The sequence below is a fragment of the Cryptomeria japonica genome, chromosome 2 (assembly GCF_030272615.1).
Source record: "Cryptomeria japonica chromosome 2, Sugi_1.0, whole genome shotgun sequence".
In the NCBI taxonomy this organism is placed as follows: Eukaryota; Viridiplantae; Streptophyta; class Pinopsida; order Cupressales; family Cupressaceae; genus Cryptomeria; species Cryptomeria japonica.
In genome coordinates, this window is record NC_081406.1 from 181,126,058 (window position 1) to 181,143,533 (window position 17,476).

Sequence of the window (17,476 nt, forward strand, 5' to 3'; positions counted from 1 at the left end):
TGAGGACTTGAAGGCGTATAGGCAAGATCTTTTTCAACATGAAGTTCCTTTGCATCTAGATGCTAAGCCTTTTCGGCAGAAGCAAAGACCTATCAACCCCCTTTTGGAAACCAAAATGCAACAAGTGTTAACTAAGTTGAGGGAAGGGGGGATCATCAAGCCTATAAGACATTCATCATGGGTGTCTAACTTAGTCCCAGTTAGAAAAAAGAATGGGGATATAAGGCTCTATGTTGATTTCAGGAATTTGAATGTTGCTTCCCTGAAAGACAACTATTCTTCTCCCAATATGGAGGCAATGTTGCAAAAAGTAATTGGATGTGACCTATTGTCTATGATGGATGGCTTTTCAGGATACAATCAGGTATTAGTGAAGGAGTCCAAATAGTTCAAGACTGCTTTTACTACCCCTTGGGGGACCTATGTATATTTAAGGATGCCATTTGGTTTAAAAAATGTTGGAGCTACCTTTCAGAGAGAAATGGATGTAGCATTTAAGGAATTTATCAATATTATCATGGTTGTGTACCAGGACGATTTAACATGTTTCTCCAAAAGGGCAGATGATCATTGCGGCCATTTGGAAAAGGCTTTCAACAAAACCTTGGAGTTTGGTGTCTCTTTAAATCCAAAAAAGTGTCATTTTGTTGTTATTGAAGGGAAGTTGCTTGGGCACATTTTCTCCAAGGAAGGGGTTAGGATAGACCCTGAGAGGATTGAAGCCATAAACAATGTACCTGAGCCAAAGAGTGTCAAAGGTATCCAGTCTTTCTTGGGCAAGGTGAATTTTGTTAGAAGGTTCATTGCTAACTTTGCTGAAATAGTCAAGCCTATTGTTAGGTTGCTCAAGAAAGACACTAAGTTTTATTGGGATGAGGAAGCTGCAAAGGCTTTTGGTGAAATTAAAAAGTCTATTCAGTAAGCACCAGTGTTGAAGTCCCCTGATTACAGTAAGCCCTTTTCATTGTTTTCTTTTGCTTCTTATCATACAGTGGTTGCAGTCCTTTTTCAAAAGGATGTTGAAGGATATGAACACCCTATTGCTTTTTATAGTAAATCTCTACAAGCTGCAGAGCTGAAATATGAAATCATGGAGAAGCAAGCATATGCTTTGGTCAAGGTTGTAAAAGCATTTAGGCCATACCTTGTGAATGCACAAGTAGTTGCTTACATCCCACATGCGGTTGTCAAGGACATCTTATCTCAGTCCGAGGTCACTGGTAAAAGGTGCAGATGGATAACCAGAATTCAAGAGTATGACTTAGAGATTAAGATCACTAAATTGGCAAGAGGGTTAGGTCTTGCTAAGTTAATGGCTGAATCAAATCTCCTTGATGTAGAAGTTAACAATGTTGAAACTGAGAATATCCTGTTCACAAGTATTGAGACACAACCCTGGTATTCAGAGATAGTACATTTTTTAAGGGATGCAACATACTCGGAGGGAATGACTCCCAACCAGAGAAGGACATTGAGACTAAAGTCTTAGAAGTATGTCCTTATTCAGGGTGATCTATATTGGCAAAATAGAGATGGGCATTGTTGATGTGCTTAGACAAATCCCAAGCTAAAAGGGTGTTGACTGAAATGAATGATGGAGTATATGGAGGCCACTACTCTACTAAGACCACATCTAGCAAGATAGTCCGGGTTGGATACTATTGGCCTACTTTATTCAAAGATGCCCATGAGCATGTCCGGAGGTGTGACCCATACCAGAAATTTTCTTCCAAGTTAAAATACGAAGGAGCTTTGCCTCTTAACCCAGTTATAGTGGAAGCCCCTTTTGTCCAATGGGGGATTGATTTTATTGGGGAAATAATTAAGAAGTTAGGAAGAGGTCACAGATGGATCATAGTGGCCACTGATTACAGAACTAAGTGGATTGAAGCTATACCTACTAAAAGAGCCACTAGTAAAGTTGTCATTGAATTTTTGATGGATAATATTATAACAAGATTTGGTGTTCCTATGAAACTGATAATGGATAATGCTATGAGTTTTATATCAGAAGAGTTCATTGAATTATGTACCAGTCATGGAATAATCATGTCTTATTCTTCACCATACCATCCACAAGGTAATGGACAAGCAGAATCCAGCAACAAAAGCCTTTTGAACATTATCAAGAAAATCCTTGAGGAAAACAAAAGGTCTTGGGATCAGAAATTAAAATTGGCCTTATGGGCAGATGGGATTATTGTTAAGAAAGCAATTGGTGTATCACCATTTGAATTAGTTTATGGAACACAATCTAGGGTGACAGTTAATAACCTTCTTCTTGTATACAAGTTCCTACAAGCTGAGGAGTTGGAGTTGTTAGAACCCATGGAAGACAGAATGATTCAAATGGTGGAAGTGGAAGAAATCAGGACTTTGGCTCACAAAAGAAATTTGAAGATTTAGTTACAATCCAAGTATCTTTTTGACAAAGGAACCACATTGAGAAAGTTTCAAATTGGTGACATGGTTCTTCAATGGAACGCAAAAGGACAAGATAAAGGAAAGCACAAAAAAATTGAGTCATTATGGATGGGCCCTTCTATTGTTTGTGATCTTAATGGAAAATACTCATACTTTTTACAGACACTGAATGGTGAGGTACAAGAATTCCTAGTGCATGGACAATTCCTGAAGCATTACTTCTCTTAAGTCCATGCACGATAGGTTTTAGTCTGTATATAATTAGGTTTATTTCTGTTGGTTGCTTTTGGGCTTGTTTTTGGTCTATTCTCTAGAGTTTTCTATTTTCTTGTGTTGATCTTGCAATCAACCATCCCCAATTAGAGCCAATGTTATCATTGTTTTGACTATTGGGTGATGTTGTTCTCTAATATGTTATAATCTACAAAATTGCGGTTTGTACTGAATTTTTTTTGCCTCTGAGGGTTTTTGGTCTAAGGGTTTAAGGTTCTGCAATTTACCCTTTTCTATCTTGGAGTCCATGCGTTCTATTTCCATGTTACTTTTTCCACTTAAGTGGAAGGGTCGCTCCATCGCGAAAAGAGGTCCTCCCTTTTACATTTGCCTTAGGCGGGTCCTTAAATATGTTTTATTTTTACGCCTTCCCCTAAGTTTTATTTCTTTGTTGGGCTTTTTAAAGATCGTGCAAGTTCTAGGTGATCTGACGGTGCACGCAATCTCGCGAAGGGAAGATGTGTGAAACTTATCTTTCGCGAAATGGCGAAAAGGTGGCAGGCTCGGGTAAAGTAGTCGCAAGGAAGGCTAAAGAACGAGTATTTTTCAGTAGATCTAACGGACTGCATTGTTTCGCAGCCCAAAGATACATGAGGTTTATCCTTCGCTAAGCAGCGAAAGAATGATGGACCCAACAGGTGGGTTAAAGAATGAAGTTAAATACCGAACACCTTGCTCAAGATCCAATGGTCCGCGTTGATTTGCAAAGAAAAGCTGCTAGAGATTTACCTTTCGCGAAGTGGCGAAAAGGTAGTGGGCCTAGTGAAAGGGTTGCTTGTAAGGTAAAAAGGGTGCATCTTGAGATAGATCCAACGGTCCACACTATTTCCCTTGGCGAAATAGCATACCTTTTATCCTTCACGAAGTAGCAAAAGGATGGTAGGCCCGACAGATAGATAGTTCTTGGTTTTTAAAGATTGATCAACTTGTAGTTGATCGGACGACCCGCGTTGTTTCGCAGCCAAAAGCAACACAAAGTTTACTCTTCATGAAGTGGCGAAAAGGAGCTGGCGGTTACATGGTAGATGATGTGGCAATACAGATGGATGTCTAGCTAGGGCAAAAGGTGATCTGTTGGTAGGACACGTGGCTCCAAAGGATCATGAAGGGCCCACTTCGATTGAGCAACGATGGTGACGAAATTATGGCTAAATAAAACGCGTGGTAGTTTAGATGTAGAGTTTGATGGAGTTCTTGAACGAATGAATGGTTGACACGTAGGAGCTATTTGTCGAAAATCAATAGGGCAAGTGGATTTCACGCAGAGGGCCCACTTTGAAGGATAAAAGATGTCAAAGGCCGCACATCTCAAAAGTGATCCAATGATGAGAGTTGTTTCGCAGCCCAAAGATGCAAGGTGATTAACCTTTGCAAAACAATGAAAACCATTAGTGATGACGGTTTCATGCGGTTAGTTAAAAAGACTAGTAGTCACTGTGGAGAGTAAAGATCGAGTGGATGGTAGAAGATCCAACGGCCAGCGTTGTTTCACATGGAAGAGATGCATGAGATTTATGCTTCGTGAAGCAACGAAAGGAAGGTGGGGCCCGTTTCTAAGCAGGATGACCCAGGTAAGCTAAAGAATGTGCATGTTCTTCAGGATTCGATGGACGGTGTTGGTTCACATGGTAAAGATGTGAGGTTTTTAACCTTTAGGAAATGACGAAAAGCCAGGACACTTAGAATTTTGTTGTGGTCCGTTGGAGCCAATTTTCGAATTCAATTGCGAATTGATTGTCGAAGCATGTGGCTTAATGTTTCAATTCAATGCTCAGTTGGCATATTAAGCTTCACATCAGCTGAATTTTAGCGTCATTTCAAAGAGTTTTGCAGAGGAACCATTGCGCAGAGCGAATTTCGTCAAGCAACAAGTAAGTTTTGCATATTGTTTGATGGTTACAGTTCGAATTGATATCAATGGGTGCTTGTCTTCTCAGAGGTCTATTTAAGTTTCAAATTGAAATAGCTATAATTCAAAAATGGCACCTCGAAGAGATTTCACAGGGAAGGTGAATTATCAGGATAGAGCCATTTGTGATGATTTTCTAGAACAATTAACCATGTCTACTAATGTCATTGCTAAAATGAAAGAATTAGTGCCCAAGGCCCCCCGTCTAAGAATTGGAGACGATTTGTATGATAAAGGAAACTGGTTAAGGGATTCACAGATAGGAATATCAGGTCTGGGACTCTTCAAAGTAGGATTTGGCTAGAGACATTCCCTTGCTCCAATGAACAGTATATGGGAGTTATATGTCGGAAAGCTCATAGTCCTTGGGGTTTTCATGGACGTGGACTTATTAACCCAAATTGCAAATAATTATGACCCTATTGCCCGGTGTGTTAGAAATATAAATGGGGGACCTTTAAGTGAGATAAATGATGATGATTTAGGAAAGTGTTCAGACTCGGTGAGGTGTCAAATTATATAGAGCCTATCAATTTTGATACACTTGCCCAGGTCTATAATGTGCAGAGAGATCACCTCAGGAGTGGCCCTTTGAAAGAATTTTTTGTCAAAATAGAAGGACTGACTATTGTAGGCCCTACTACCATGGAACCTTTCTCTTTGAATTTATTCACTTTGAGGGCTAAAGGGATGTGTTGGTCCCTATGTCAGATTTTTGGGGAAGATGGTGAAACAACCATGCCAACCCACTATATGCTAATGATAGCATAGATTTTGAACCCCTCTCTGGCGGTAACTTTTGATTTTGCACCTCATCTCACTGATGCAATTCATAAAAGGCTGGTAGGTATAAAAAATGCTACGGTAGTCAGACCTTTTGGGTAGTATTCTCTTCTTATGCACATGTTTCTATTCATAGGTGTTGACTATTTTGCTAAGAAAATGGACCTGGTTAAGCAAAAGGATGGTGAAGAGATGTCTATGCAATTGTGGAGCACAATTTTGTCTTGGGATAGAGAGGATGTGAGTTACTTGAAGTTTGATAGATGCTTTGCATCTAGGCTTAGGATCCTCTTGTACCCACAAAACCCTAGGATCCCTAAGGCTCTTTTAGAATTCCTGAGGCCTAAAGAATTTGCTGAAGGTATCAAGATTATGCATAACTGGTGTGATATATATTTGTACCCTATCTCTACTGTGTTTAGAGTTTATGGATTTAGAGGAACTCCATATTTGCTTCCCTATCAAGTCCCATTGAAGATAGGAATTGCAGAGGTCCTTAGGCAAATCGGGGGTGTGCAAGAGGCAGAATTAACAAATAGGGGGAAACGGACCATTTTCCCAACTGTCACCATTGTACATCAGTTTGTAATCACCAAGGGTGGTTGGAAACATTTTGATGATTTCTTTCAACCCTACAGGTTGTCTATAGCAGTGTCAAGGTTTGCTAACCCTAAAGTTTTGTTTAATGGCATGTTCAGGAAAAGAGCCGTATGTAAAGGTAGACCATATCAGTTCCATTTTCCTGAGGATCTGATCAGAAATTAATTCAATATGGATAAGCAGGAATTGAGAAAAGAGAAATGGATAGCATACAAAAGGGCTCTTGATTTTATCCACCAATTTGATATTGGTTATGACCCTTTGTCTAGTTTTACTCCCTTTGAGGAGAAGGCTAAATTCTTGATACTGTATTTTAAAGATTTAATGCAAACCTTGAAGGAGAAGAGGGAAGCTATAATGAGAAATGATCCTGAAAAGGCTAAGTTGGTTTTAGCCAAGCCTGCCTTTGCCAAGGCCAGCCCTCTAGATGAGTATGTGATGCACAAGAGGCCAAAGTATAGTGTGTTAGTGTCGGTAATTGGTGAGCCCTCTACTTCAAAAGGGAAAAGAGCAATAGAAGATGTCATTGACATCCAAGACTCCCCTAAAAGGCAAAGGGTGGGAAAAGAGTTGCAAACAGGTGAAATTTTGTATTCCCCATCCCAATCCCCAATCCATGTGGGAGATGCACATGCAATGGCTAAGTAGTTGTTGTAGCTAGGGAGTCTCGGGGAGATAGCCTACACTTATGAGGAAACATAAGAGGGAATGCCTAAAGAACTGCTGAGTGCTGAGATGAACTTGACTGCAGATGAGTTTAAAGGAAAGGAATTAGACCCTACTATCAAACAAGCCAGTGAAGAGTTCTTGGTTGATAATAATTTTGTTACAGCAAGATCCTTTATGCAATTTGTTTGGAGGCAAAACATTGAACAATTCAAAGCAAGATGCGAGAAGAGGAAGAATGAACAACCCCACAAAATGGAGCTGCATTGGAGGAAGAAATATAAAAAGAAATGATGACAGAGTTCAAAACCATTACTCCTAAAAAGGGGAGAGAAATAGTAGCAAAAGGTGGTGTACTAATTCTTCCTGAGTGGGACATAGCAGATGCCTTAGTGCTTGAAGCAGTAAGGAAAGAAACTAAGCCCATGGAAGGAGTGACATTCAGCAAAGACAATGTTGCTTTGGTCATGTGGTCCCTAAGGAGGGATGAGAGCAGAAGAAGGAAGGACACTTTAGAGTCCAGTTACCTTGGAGGTATGATTGTGAAGAGAGTGCAGGACACAGGGGTGGTAGAAGCTACCAAAACAGTTCTAGAAACAACAAAATTCAGTGTGGCAGTAGCTGAGAAAGAAGCTAAGGAGAGGGATGATCTCCAGGTAAAACTAGAGACAATTTTGAAGGCTTATAATGATGCCAAAGGGGAGATAGCCACCAGGGATAGTATCATTGCCAAATTAAAGAATCAATTGGCAGGGCAATACCAAAGGGGTGAATCTTCTACTCTAATGATTGCTTCTTCTCCAGCAAGACCTCCACCCACCAGTCCCATCATTGAATTTCCCCCTTCTCCTATGACTTTTGGTTTTCAACCAGCTGAGACCATACAAGATGAATTGGAAAAGTTGAAGCAGGCTCAAGCCTTGTTTGCAAGCAAATATGAGGAAAAGGTCAGGGGCACAATCTTGAGTTTTGCTAACACAGTAGGAGCTTCTATTGTGCACATTAATATGAAAAGAATTTTCAACATATTGATTGAGCTGAATGAAGACAAGGCTACTCTAGAGCCAATTTTGAATAAGTGGATGGGATGCCTAGGGAGGTGGATTTGGAAGTTATGTGTGCATCTTATGATGAGGCAGGGGCTGATGCCAATATTAAATCCACTTGTGAGTTAGTAAGAGGTATGACTGGGTTGGCAGAAGGAAGAGCTGGTGTAGAGAGAAAGGTCAACTTGTACAGGAAGGAATATGCTGAACATAAGTTTGAATTGTTTCTTCGAGGTTTTGTTAGTTCAAATCAGTTGAAGGATAAACAAGTGTGGCTTGATGAGCTAGGAGCTAACTTGTCCCAGAGGATAAATGAAGTCATCAATACAGATGATACATCTTTATTTATCCGGACAATTGAAGAAATAGAGAGGATAAAGTCACGTTATGGTTTTTTGGAGTCAGAGGTTAAGAAAATGAGAAACACTTGGAAAAGGTTGGATAAATTAAAAAAGAAAATTGTTAGTTTCTCCTGGCCTAGTGATGACGTGTTCCAGGAATGGAAAAGCAAGTATGTATTTCAAGAATATGCTGCAGCGGAATAACAAACTTAAAAGCCGCTAGGATTGAAAATGACTTGTAACTTCTTTTTGAAGAAAATTGCAGTTGTAACAAACTATTCTTAGGAAAGTCTGAAGCTTGTTTGCATCCATATTATTATAAATGGATACCAGGACTTAAGGATAGATCATCACAAGAATTTGTAAAGAAACTTTACTGAAATATATCTATGGTTTTCTGGTTATTTCAAAATTACCTTGAGTTATGTAAGAAACTCTACTGAAATATATCTATGGTTTTTTGGTTATTTCAAAATTACCTTGAGTTATGTAAGATTTTTCAAAATGAATATTAATATACAGATCAAAGCTTTTCAGGCCTAAATCTTCGTTGTCTTCTGGTGTGCATTCATTAGTTTGCTGGTTTCATTTGAATAATTTAGGGTTATTTGAGTGAACATGGATTCTAAGGCAATCTTATAGATATGTTTTTGGCTTTTCTCTTCAGGAGAGGAATTAAATATGCATGAAATATTTCTGTCAGTAAATCAATTGTTTGTTGCTTTGAATTTGATAAACGGTTTTAGTTTAAAAGGAAAAAACTTATATATATATATATATATATATATATATATATATATATATATATATATATATATATATATATGTCAGGCATGTATAAGGTTAATGAAAGTCGTGGTGATGAAATGTATGGGAATGTTCAGATTTGGAACTCTTGTTTAATTTGGGTGACTCTATAGCCTAGATAAGGCACTGATATCAGTTGTAGAATTCTTTCTATCTTTCTTGGGATCAAGACTGAAAATGAGCACAAGTTTTCTTTAATGTTTCAGTTTTATTGAGGTGACGAAGTCCATAGGTTTTTAGCATTGGTTTACTGTGGATCTCAATTTAAAAGTGTGAAAGCATTCGCATAAGGTATACCCACCTGAGCTTTGAATAAGTTCAAAGTGTAGAAGGTTTTGCTGAAACCTTGTTATATATTATTCTGGAATTCTATTTTCTTGTTGTCCTCTTCATATGCAAACAGAGTTATTAAATTTTCTTACAGAGATGATAGGGGGGATTAGAATTTGAGAACAACAATATCCATCTCTCTCTCTCTCTCTGTATATATATATATATATATATATATATATATATATATATATATATATATATATATATATATATATATATATATATATATATCACACACTCACTCTATATTTTCCAAGTTATATCCATCTCTCTAGATCTCTCATTCTTTCTATCCATATCTCTCAATCTCTCTCCCTATCAAGTCCCCCCCCCTCTCTATGTGTGTGTGTGTGTGTGTGTATTTGTACCACCCTCCATCAATATTTCTCCCTCTCCTTTTCTTCTCTCTCTCTCTCTCTCTCTCTCTCTCTCTCTCTCTCTCTCTCTCTACACACACACACACACACACACACACACACACACATCTAACTATCCTCCACTACCTATCTATCTCCCTTACTCTCCCTCCCTCCCTATATCTCCCCTCTCTCTCTTTATCTCCCCATCGTCTCCCTCCACCACTCCCTCGCTATGCTCCCTATCTATTTCTTTATCGCTACCTCTCTCCTTTTCTCTTCCATGTCTCTCTATTTCTCTCTTTTTCCCTTCCCATATCTCTCTCTATCTATATACATAAATGGATGCATAGATAATTTGAAGATATTATTTCTCAATTGAAACCTTTGTTGTATAAACATCATTTGTTAAATGACTTACCAATTAACCTCACCAAAAAAATTCCTAATTGACCCTTTACACCTCTTCAACATACCCATTACACACCAAGACACTAGTAGTCCCATAGACTAGACGAGAAGAAAGTGGATGAGATATCTGCCCATTATTTATTTTTACACCTAAAGGCGTTCCTTATATGAAATGGATTGGTTGACTCTGACCATCAATGATGCAGATTGATTGAGGGGAGATGCAAGACAATGAAAAGAATCTGAACCATTCAACTTTTGTTCTTTTTTATTCGCCGAGTTTACTTTCGTTATTTTCTATTTATCAAGTTTTGGTTTTCCTTGTAATAATTTCAAACATTGACTATAATCTTCTGCATTTTGATATGCCACGATGGAAAATTTCATGGATTGATGATGTTTTCTATTGTGACAGATTCCATCTGCTGTGGACCAAATTCATTATAGAGCATAATATCTTCTTCTTTTTTCCATTATGTTACATAACTAATTTTAGGGTTCTTAAAACCCTAAAATGTATTGCATGTAATTTTTTTTGTTAACACTCCTTTTTTATTTTATTGACATGCACCTATTTTTTAACCATGATATAAAATAGTCGTATTTTTACCTAATGCTATCTCCATGCTTGTTTTCCTCAATGTGAAACTTCTCTTCTACTTTGCTGACCTGGAGAAAGGCAAGTTCCTCGTTGAATGTCAGGTCATTCTATATTATTGTGAATTAACCATGATATAAAATACTGGCATTTTTACCTAATGCTATCTCCACACTTATTTTCCCCGATGTGGAACTTCTCTTCTACTTTGCTGACCTGGAGAAAGGCAAAAGGTCTATAGTTCCTCATTGAATGTCGAGTCATTCTATATTATTGCGAAATATACACATGTAAATCCCAAAGAAAACTATATTTGGAGGTTGTACTTTTACATGACAAACAATCGTGTACTTGTTGGGGTTGTAGTTGCATTACCTTATGTTATGCAGCTTTGTTCTACATTCACTTCTCTCAAACAAATTTGTAGAGGTGTCTTTTTGTACTTAGGTTAAGCATTTTTTTATCAAATATGCAAGAGAAGAAAATCTATATTTAAATTTTTTTTTTTTTTTTTTTTGAGATTTGTTTTGGATGTATAATTTTTAATATTTAATTTGATAGTTTTGGTATATTTATAAATTCAAAAATTATTTTTTTGAATTTTATGATATTATATTATTTTATTCAATTATTTTGATCTCATTTGTATTTAAATAATATTGAAATGTTTAAATCTAATTGTTTCATATATATGTAAAAGTTTAACAATTTAAAGGCAAATTGAAGCTTAAAAGGATCTGATCAAGCAAATGTAGTGCTATTTAGACAGATCAAGAAAACCTATTGTTTTCTAACAATTACAACATAACTGAAATCCCCTAACCAGGTAAGCTCCAACAAGTGTGGTTACTTCTTAAATCCTCTAACAAGGTGGTCCATTAGCTTGGATTCTCAAATTCTCTATTGAAGTTACTCCTAACAGGGTATTTGCTTTTCATCAAGGCATTTTGTAAATCCCTTAACCGAGTGATTCCTAATAGGATCGGTTCTTAACATGACTTATTGTAAAAGCTTTAACAGGCTTAGCTCCTAACAGGGAGAACTTCATAAGAGTTGAGATAGATATCTTGTGAGTCTCATCTCACCGTGGTTTTTACCTATTTGGGTTTTCCACGTATAAACATTTGTGTCATGTGGTGAATATTTTTGTGGTTATGATCTTATTTGTTGATTTGATTAACTTATGATAAGGCATGATAACTGGAAGCATTGAGAGATGGAATATGTCGATATATGATTAAGCATTTTGATGTTTACAAGATTGAAGTTGTTTACTGTTAAGTTGTTATAACAGTTAACCAGTTGATGTTGAGTATTCTTATGAGTATTGATCTTGACAGTGAAAATTTACTTTGTGAGTTTGAGTTTGAGATTGGGAAGTTTGTATCAATTTTTTAATTTATTGATTCACCCCCCCTCACAGTAATCTATCAGATACTTATTCTTTCATCATACCATCATCCTCTTAGGTTTTGTTGAATCTAAATACTTATTTCTCATAATTCTTATCCATTTCTAATTACCATCGTTCTAAAGGGACCAAAATAGTTTGGCCCCCATGGCTAGATTCATGATTGACATTTGCCTGATTCTAGCACCCCCAACAATTTTTGGTTGACAGGCCTTACTCCAAGCTACTAAAGAAATTTTATGCTACTCACCAACCCCATTCCATAGAAAATTTTGCATGATCTGGATCAATTCCCCTTCTATAACCATTGGCATTTTGAGACACACCATAGAATATACTAGAAGGGTCGATAAAACAGATTTGATCAAAGTAAGCCTCCCAACATATGACAACCACTTGCCTTTCCAGCTTTCTAGCTTGTTTTTGCATCTGTCAATCAATTTCTCCCAAAAATTGACCTTGTTGATTCCTACGAACAAAGAGGTGCCCAAAAACCTTCTAGGAAAATTGGCCACTCTCAAATTGAGGATTCTAGACAATACTCTTTGTAATCTAGGTTGAGTATTGAGAAAAAATACTTCCGATTTGTGCCAATCAATACTCTGGCCTGATGTCATACAATATTCTTCAAGACATGTCTTGATAGCTCTAGCCTCGCTTTTGTTTGATTCTCCAAAAAGTATAGTATCATCAGCAAACTGAAGGTGTATGGTGTGTTCAATTCCCTAGCCACATTAACCACATGCCATGAACTTTCCCGATGAAGTTTGCCAATGGTTCTACCAAGAGATTATGCCATTATGATGAAGAGAAAGGGAGATATTAGATCTTGTCAAATACCTCTTGTAGAAGAGAAGAAACCATGAGCTGCCCCATTTATCAATACTAAAAACTTTGGTGTTGTCAGACAACTCTTGACCCAACTGATCCAATTTCTCCCAAAGCCAAATTTCTCTAGAACCTCTAGAAGGAACTGCCTATCCACCAAGTCATGTGCTTTTAAAATGTCCAGTTTTAGAATCATACAAGGATCTCTAGACTTCCTTGTAGAGTGTAGAGTTCAATGCGTTGTGATGATGCCTTCCACAATAGACCTACCTAGAGAAAATCCACTCTGCTCATCCGAGATGAGGTTGTTAAGGACCAATTTTAATCTATTTGCTATGATCTTTGTGACTATTTTATAAATAGTGTTGCAAAGGGCTATAGGTCTAAAGTATCCCATCTCCCGAGGCAACTCTTCTTTGGGATTAAAGCCAAGAAGGTGTGATTTATGGCCCCTAGCATGGTCATATTTCTCCTAGATTCTTCCACTGCCAATGCCACATCTCTACCCACAATATCCATAAGATTGAAAAAAGATAGTAGGAAAGCCATCTGATCCAGGGGTCTTTTCTAGGTTGAGTTGGAAAGTTACTCTCTTAACCTCTTCCAATTCAATTTTCTTATACAACTCCTTGTTATGCTCTTCCATTATTACAACAAGGATGAAATCCAAGATTTTATCTTTGATTTGTCTATCCACTTGACTATCTCTATTCAAGAATGATTCAAAGAAGTTGACTGCTTCTTTGCTGTCCTCTTCTGTGCTTTGAGCCATCCCACCATCCAATTTTCTAATTTTAGATATTATTTTCCCGTTTCTATTAGCAATTGTAGATCTATGAAAAAATTTAGTATTTCTATCCCCCTCCCTTAGCCATATTTCTCTTGATTTCTACCTCCAGGGGATCTCTTCCCTTTTAGGGATCTCGCTGAGCTCTTCCTTTAGTGACTTTTCTTTATGATAATTAGTACTATCCATCCCTCTGCTAACCACTCTTTCATTTATTGCCTTGAGTTCTACTTCCACTATGTTTTTTTCAGCATAGATATTTTTAAATAACTCTTTATTCCACTCTTTGAGCTTTGTTTTGATATATTTCAATTTCTTATTTAATTTGAATAAGTGTGAGTTATTCCCCAAATTGATTTCATTCACCATTTGAAAACCAAATTTAACAGATTGGCATCTCTAAGATCCACATTTTTTCTCAAGGGGATGCCTGATCTAGATTGATACAGGGTTACTAGCAATTGAACTGGAAAGTGATCTAACCATGATAGTGGAAGAATTGATGTTTCTTGAATCGGACCCTGCTGATTCCAATCACCAAACATAAAAAATGTGTCTAATCTTTCCGCAATATTTGTAAATCCCTCCCTCCTATTCGTCCATGTGTAAAGCTTGTTCTTAGGGATGATATCCATGAGTTGGTTCCCATCTACAAAGCTCTAAAAATCTCTTTAAACAATAGTGGTCTTTTGTGAACCACTTGCCTTTTCTTTTGCATTCAGAGGCATTAAAATCTCCTGCAATGATACCCTTCATATCCATGCTTGACTCCAACCTATTTGAGATATGCTGCCGCAACTCCCTTTTCTCTATAGTAGTTGTCGGTCCATACACATTAATGACAAATATCTTTCATTATTACTTAGAAGTGTCATTTTGAACATGTTGCCAACACCTTCCCTCTCCCAAAATTCCTCCTTTTATAGTTAAAGGATTCCATATGATGTCGATACCCCTGGATGCACCGATAGCTTCCACAAACTACCCTGACCATTGCCTCTAGACCTTCATCTTTTTTTTAGTTTCTTCCCTACTCCATTTTGTTTCTTGCAAAAGCCATATGTCCCCTTTTGTCTCATTTATTTGACGCTTAATCAAGTGCCATTTGTTAGGGGCATTTAAGTCCCTGACATTCTAGGTTATGATCCTCATTGATCTTGGGGAAGGGATACGCCCTTCCCTTTTGTGATTTTTGTTGACCAGCAGCCATGGTTGCCATTGCCAATTTGTCTTTATTTGACTTACGCTCTCTTCTCCCCTTGGGTTTGATGTTTGGTTTATTGATCTTGGAGATAGTAGTTTCAAATCCCTTTATGCTACAATCTACTATTTCTTTCCCATTTCTTTCCAAGTCATCTTCCCACTCTGATTCCCCTTCCTCTACCACTACTTCCTCCATTGAGCCAATAAGGAGAGTATTGTCAACATCTTTTGTTCCTTCCTCAACACTATGAATCTCCTCCCAATTTTTCATAAGTTTTTTGTTTATATGGTCCTGCCCTATGTCCTATGCTGAAGGGGCCTCAATCCTTCCCTCGTCTTTTTTAAGGTGGCTCCATAATCCTCCTGAATATTTGCCTCCGAGAAACCCATCCGAAATGATGACAAATCTTTGATCTAAAGCTCAATTTTAGATTGCAGAGATTTAGCTTCCATTAGTAGAGCTTGCAAGTCTGTTTTGCTAACATCACCTCCCACTCTGAGACATCCCTGATCTACAGAGAAAACTACATTTGCCTCCAAGCTTGAATCAGTATTTTCTTTTAGGACTATAGATGAAGTTCCTTTTAATTCATCTAGGGTTAACACCATCTGCACATCGCACCTGCTCATTTCATCCTTCAGTATCACGAATTCCACAGTTTCAACTATTGGATCATTGTAATGGCTATCCCAACATGTGTTTCCTTTTTATATCCTAAGGGTCATAAGCTTGGTTTGAGTGCATTGGTATGCCTTAGAGACTGTTGCTACTAGCTCACACTCCAATCCCATTTGTTCTTTAGAGAAACATTTAGGACACAAGAACAATTGATCTTCTCTCTCAATTTTCTATGTCCAAACTTCCCTAGCACCGTGAATTTTAACCCTGGTTGGCATGGTTGCAATCTGATTTACATTGACACACATTCTTGCAAAGCTTCCCCATATTCCATTCTCCAAGATATCATTAGCAAAAATGAAAGTTCCAAAGCTTTTGCTTATTTCCTTAAGCATCTCTACATTCCAATATTCTGTTGGGATATTGTACAACCTTACCCAAGTCGGACTCCCCTCTAAGGTGTGAGTCCTGGGATTAAAGTTAGGGCACCACTTGATCAGGTGGACACCAATTCCATTCAACATATAAGGGCCACTATTGAAGGCTTTCCATTGATCAACTTCTTTTGGGAACTCTATTAGATAGTAGTTGTTTGGAAGAGTGTTTACACAAATACCCATGCCCCATTGGCATCTACACCAATCTGCAAAATTTCCTTTACCCCAACAACCCCACCCCCCCCATTTAATAAACATTCCTTTATTTTGAAGTTTTTCCCCGATTTCTTTAATTTTAGAGTCCCCCAAATAGACTAAATTATGGGAAGTTTCACAAGGCTTACCCTTTAGTTCCATAGGCTTCCGAGAGGGGTCACCATTTGATAAGCCTTTTGCTTTCCTTCTCCACTCTAGGCTGGTGCGATGGGGAAACACAAGACTGCTTGTTCTCCAATTTTTCTATTGGTCCGTTGGAGGAATTTCTGTTTGCTTGAACCACCCACTCCTTCCTTTTTTGAAACCATGCCTTTGAAGGTGATCTGCAACACTTTTTGTAGGGTTGTTGTTTTCCATCTTAGGCTTATGTTGGCTTCTTTCCCATTACTATATCCATGGGGACCCAATCGCTGAACTTCTTGCTTTGCATAAACTTTTTGTTTTGCCCATCTCCCAACCACATATCTGCTTTTTGGTATTCTTGATATAGGGGCCAACATTTGTCAACCCACCTGCCACCCTCAAAGATCCATTAAGCGACGTGTGGTATTTGGCAATTTTGTTTTGAGCTTATCACCATATGATTGGCTTGAGTACCAGATCTGCCTCCATAGGGGTATTGCTGGAGCTCAGGATTCAGAGCCCTCCACTTTTCCTTGGCCACTTGACAACGAATGGCTTCCAGGGGAAAAGCCTCTCTAGCCTCTCCAGCCCATACTCCAACCTCGTTGTAGCCTCCACGCCCATTGTCACGCTCAACAAAACTTTCACCATTTTGCGCTTGTCCCAAATTCAAATGTTTTCTCCTTTGTGCCACTTCAGACCTCGCCATTTTTTATCTTACACTTTTAAATAAGTATTTAATGGGATTTGAACTTGGGTGGATATACTACCATGTACTCAAAATGGATAACCACACCACTTGAGCTAAATTTTGAGGCCTTAAGATTATCTGTAATACATCTAAGCACCTCGAAATTGGGGCATTCCAAGAATTGAACTTGGGACCTCTCGCATCCTAAGCAAGAATCATACCACTAGACCAAATGCCCTCATAAAACAAATTCAAATAATCATCTTGTCCATTCACCATAGATAACAATTAAATAAATTTATTTTTATTTATATCTTCTTTTTATTTTATATTACTTTTTTTTTATCGGTAAATATTTTACTTTTTATTAATGTGGAAATTTAAATATACAAAATTGCAGTCTTCCAAGATGCATAAACGCAGTAAACATCAACCCCATACCACCCATAGTCATATCCTATGAGTTACCCAACCATACAACTTATGACATCCAAAAGAAAATAACTGGATCCTTGCTGGTCCTACAAACCCAAATGTTCCAGAAATACTTTAAGTTTTAGAACAATAACTAACAACTGAAAACATGTAAGAACATATGAAAAACACTGGCCAAC

The 17,476-nt window shown here is 37.7% G+C and overlaps 1 non-coding gene across 1 annotated transcript; it reads right to left on the minus strand.

Annotated features, from left to right (window-relative positions):
• Positions 1–17,028: 17,028 nt before the first annotated feature.
• Positions 17,029–17,100, minus strand: TRNAP-AGG (transfer RNA proline (anticodon AGG)). The gene has a single exon. It is a non-coding gene; the product is annotated as a tRNA-Pro (tRNA).
• Positions 17,101–17,476: the final 376 nt, after the last annotated feature.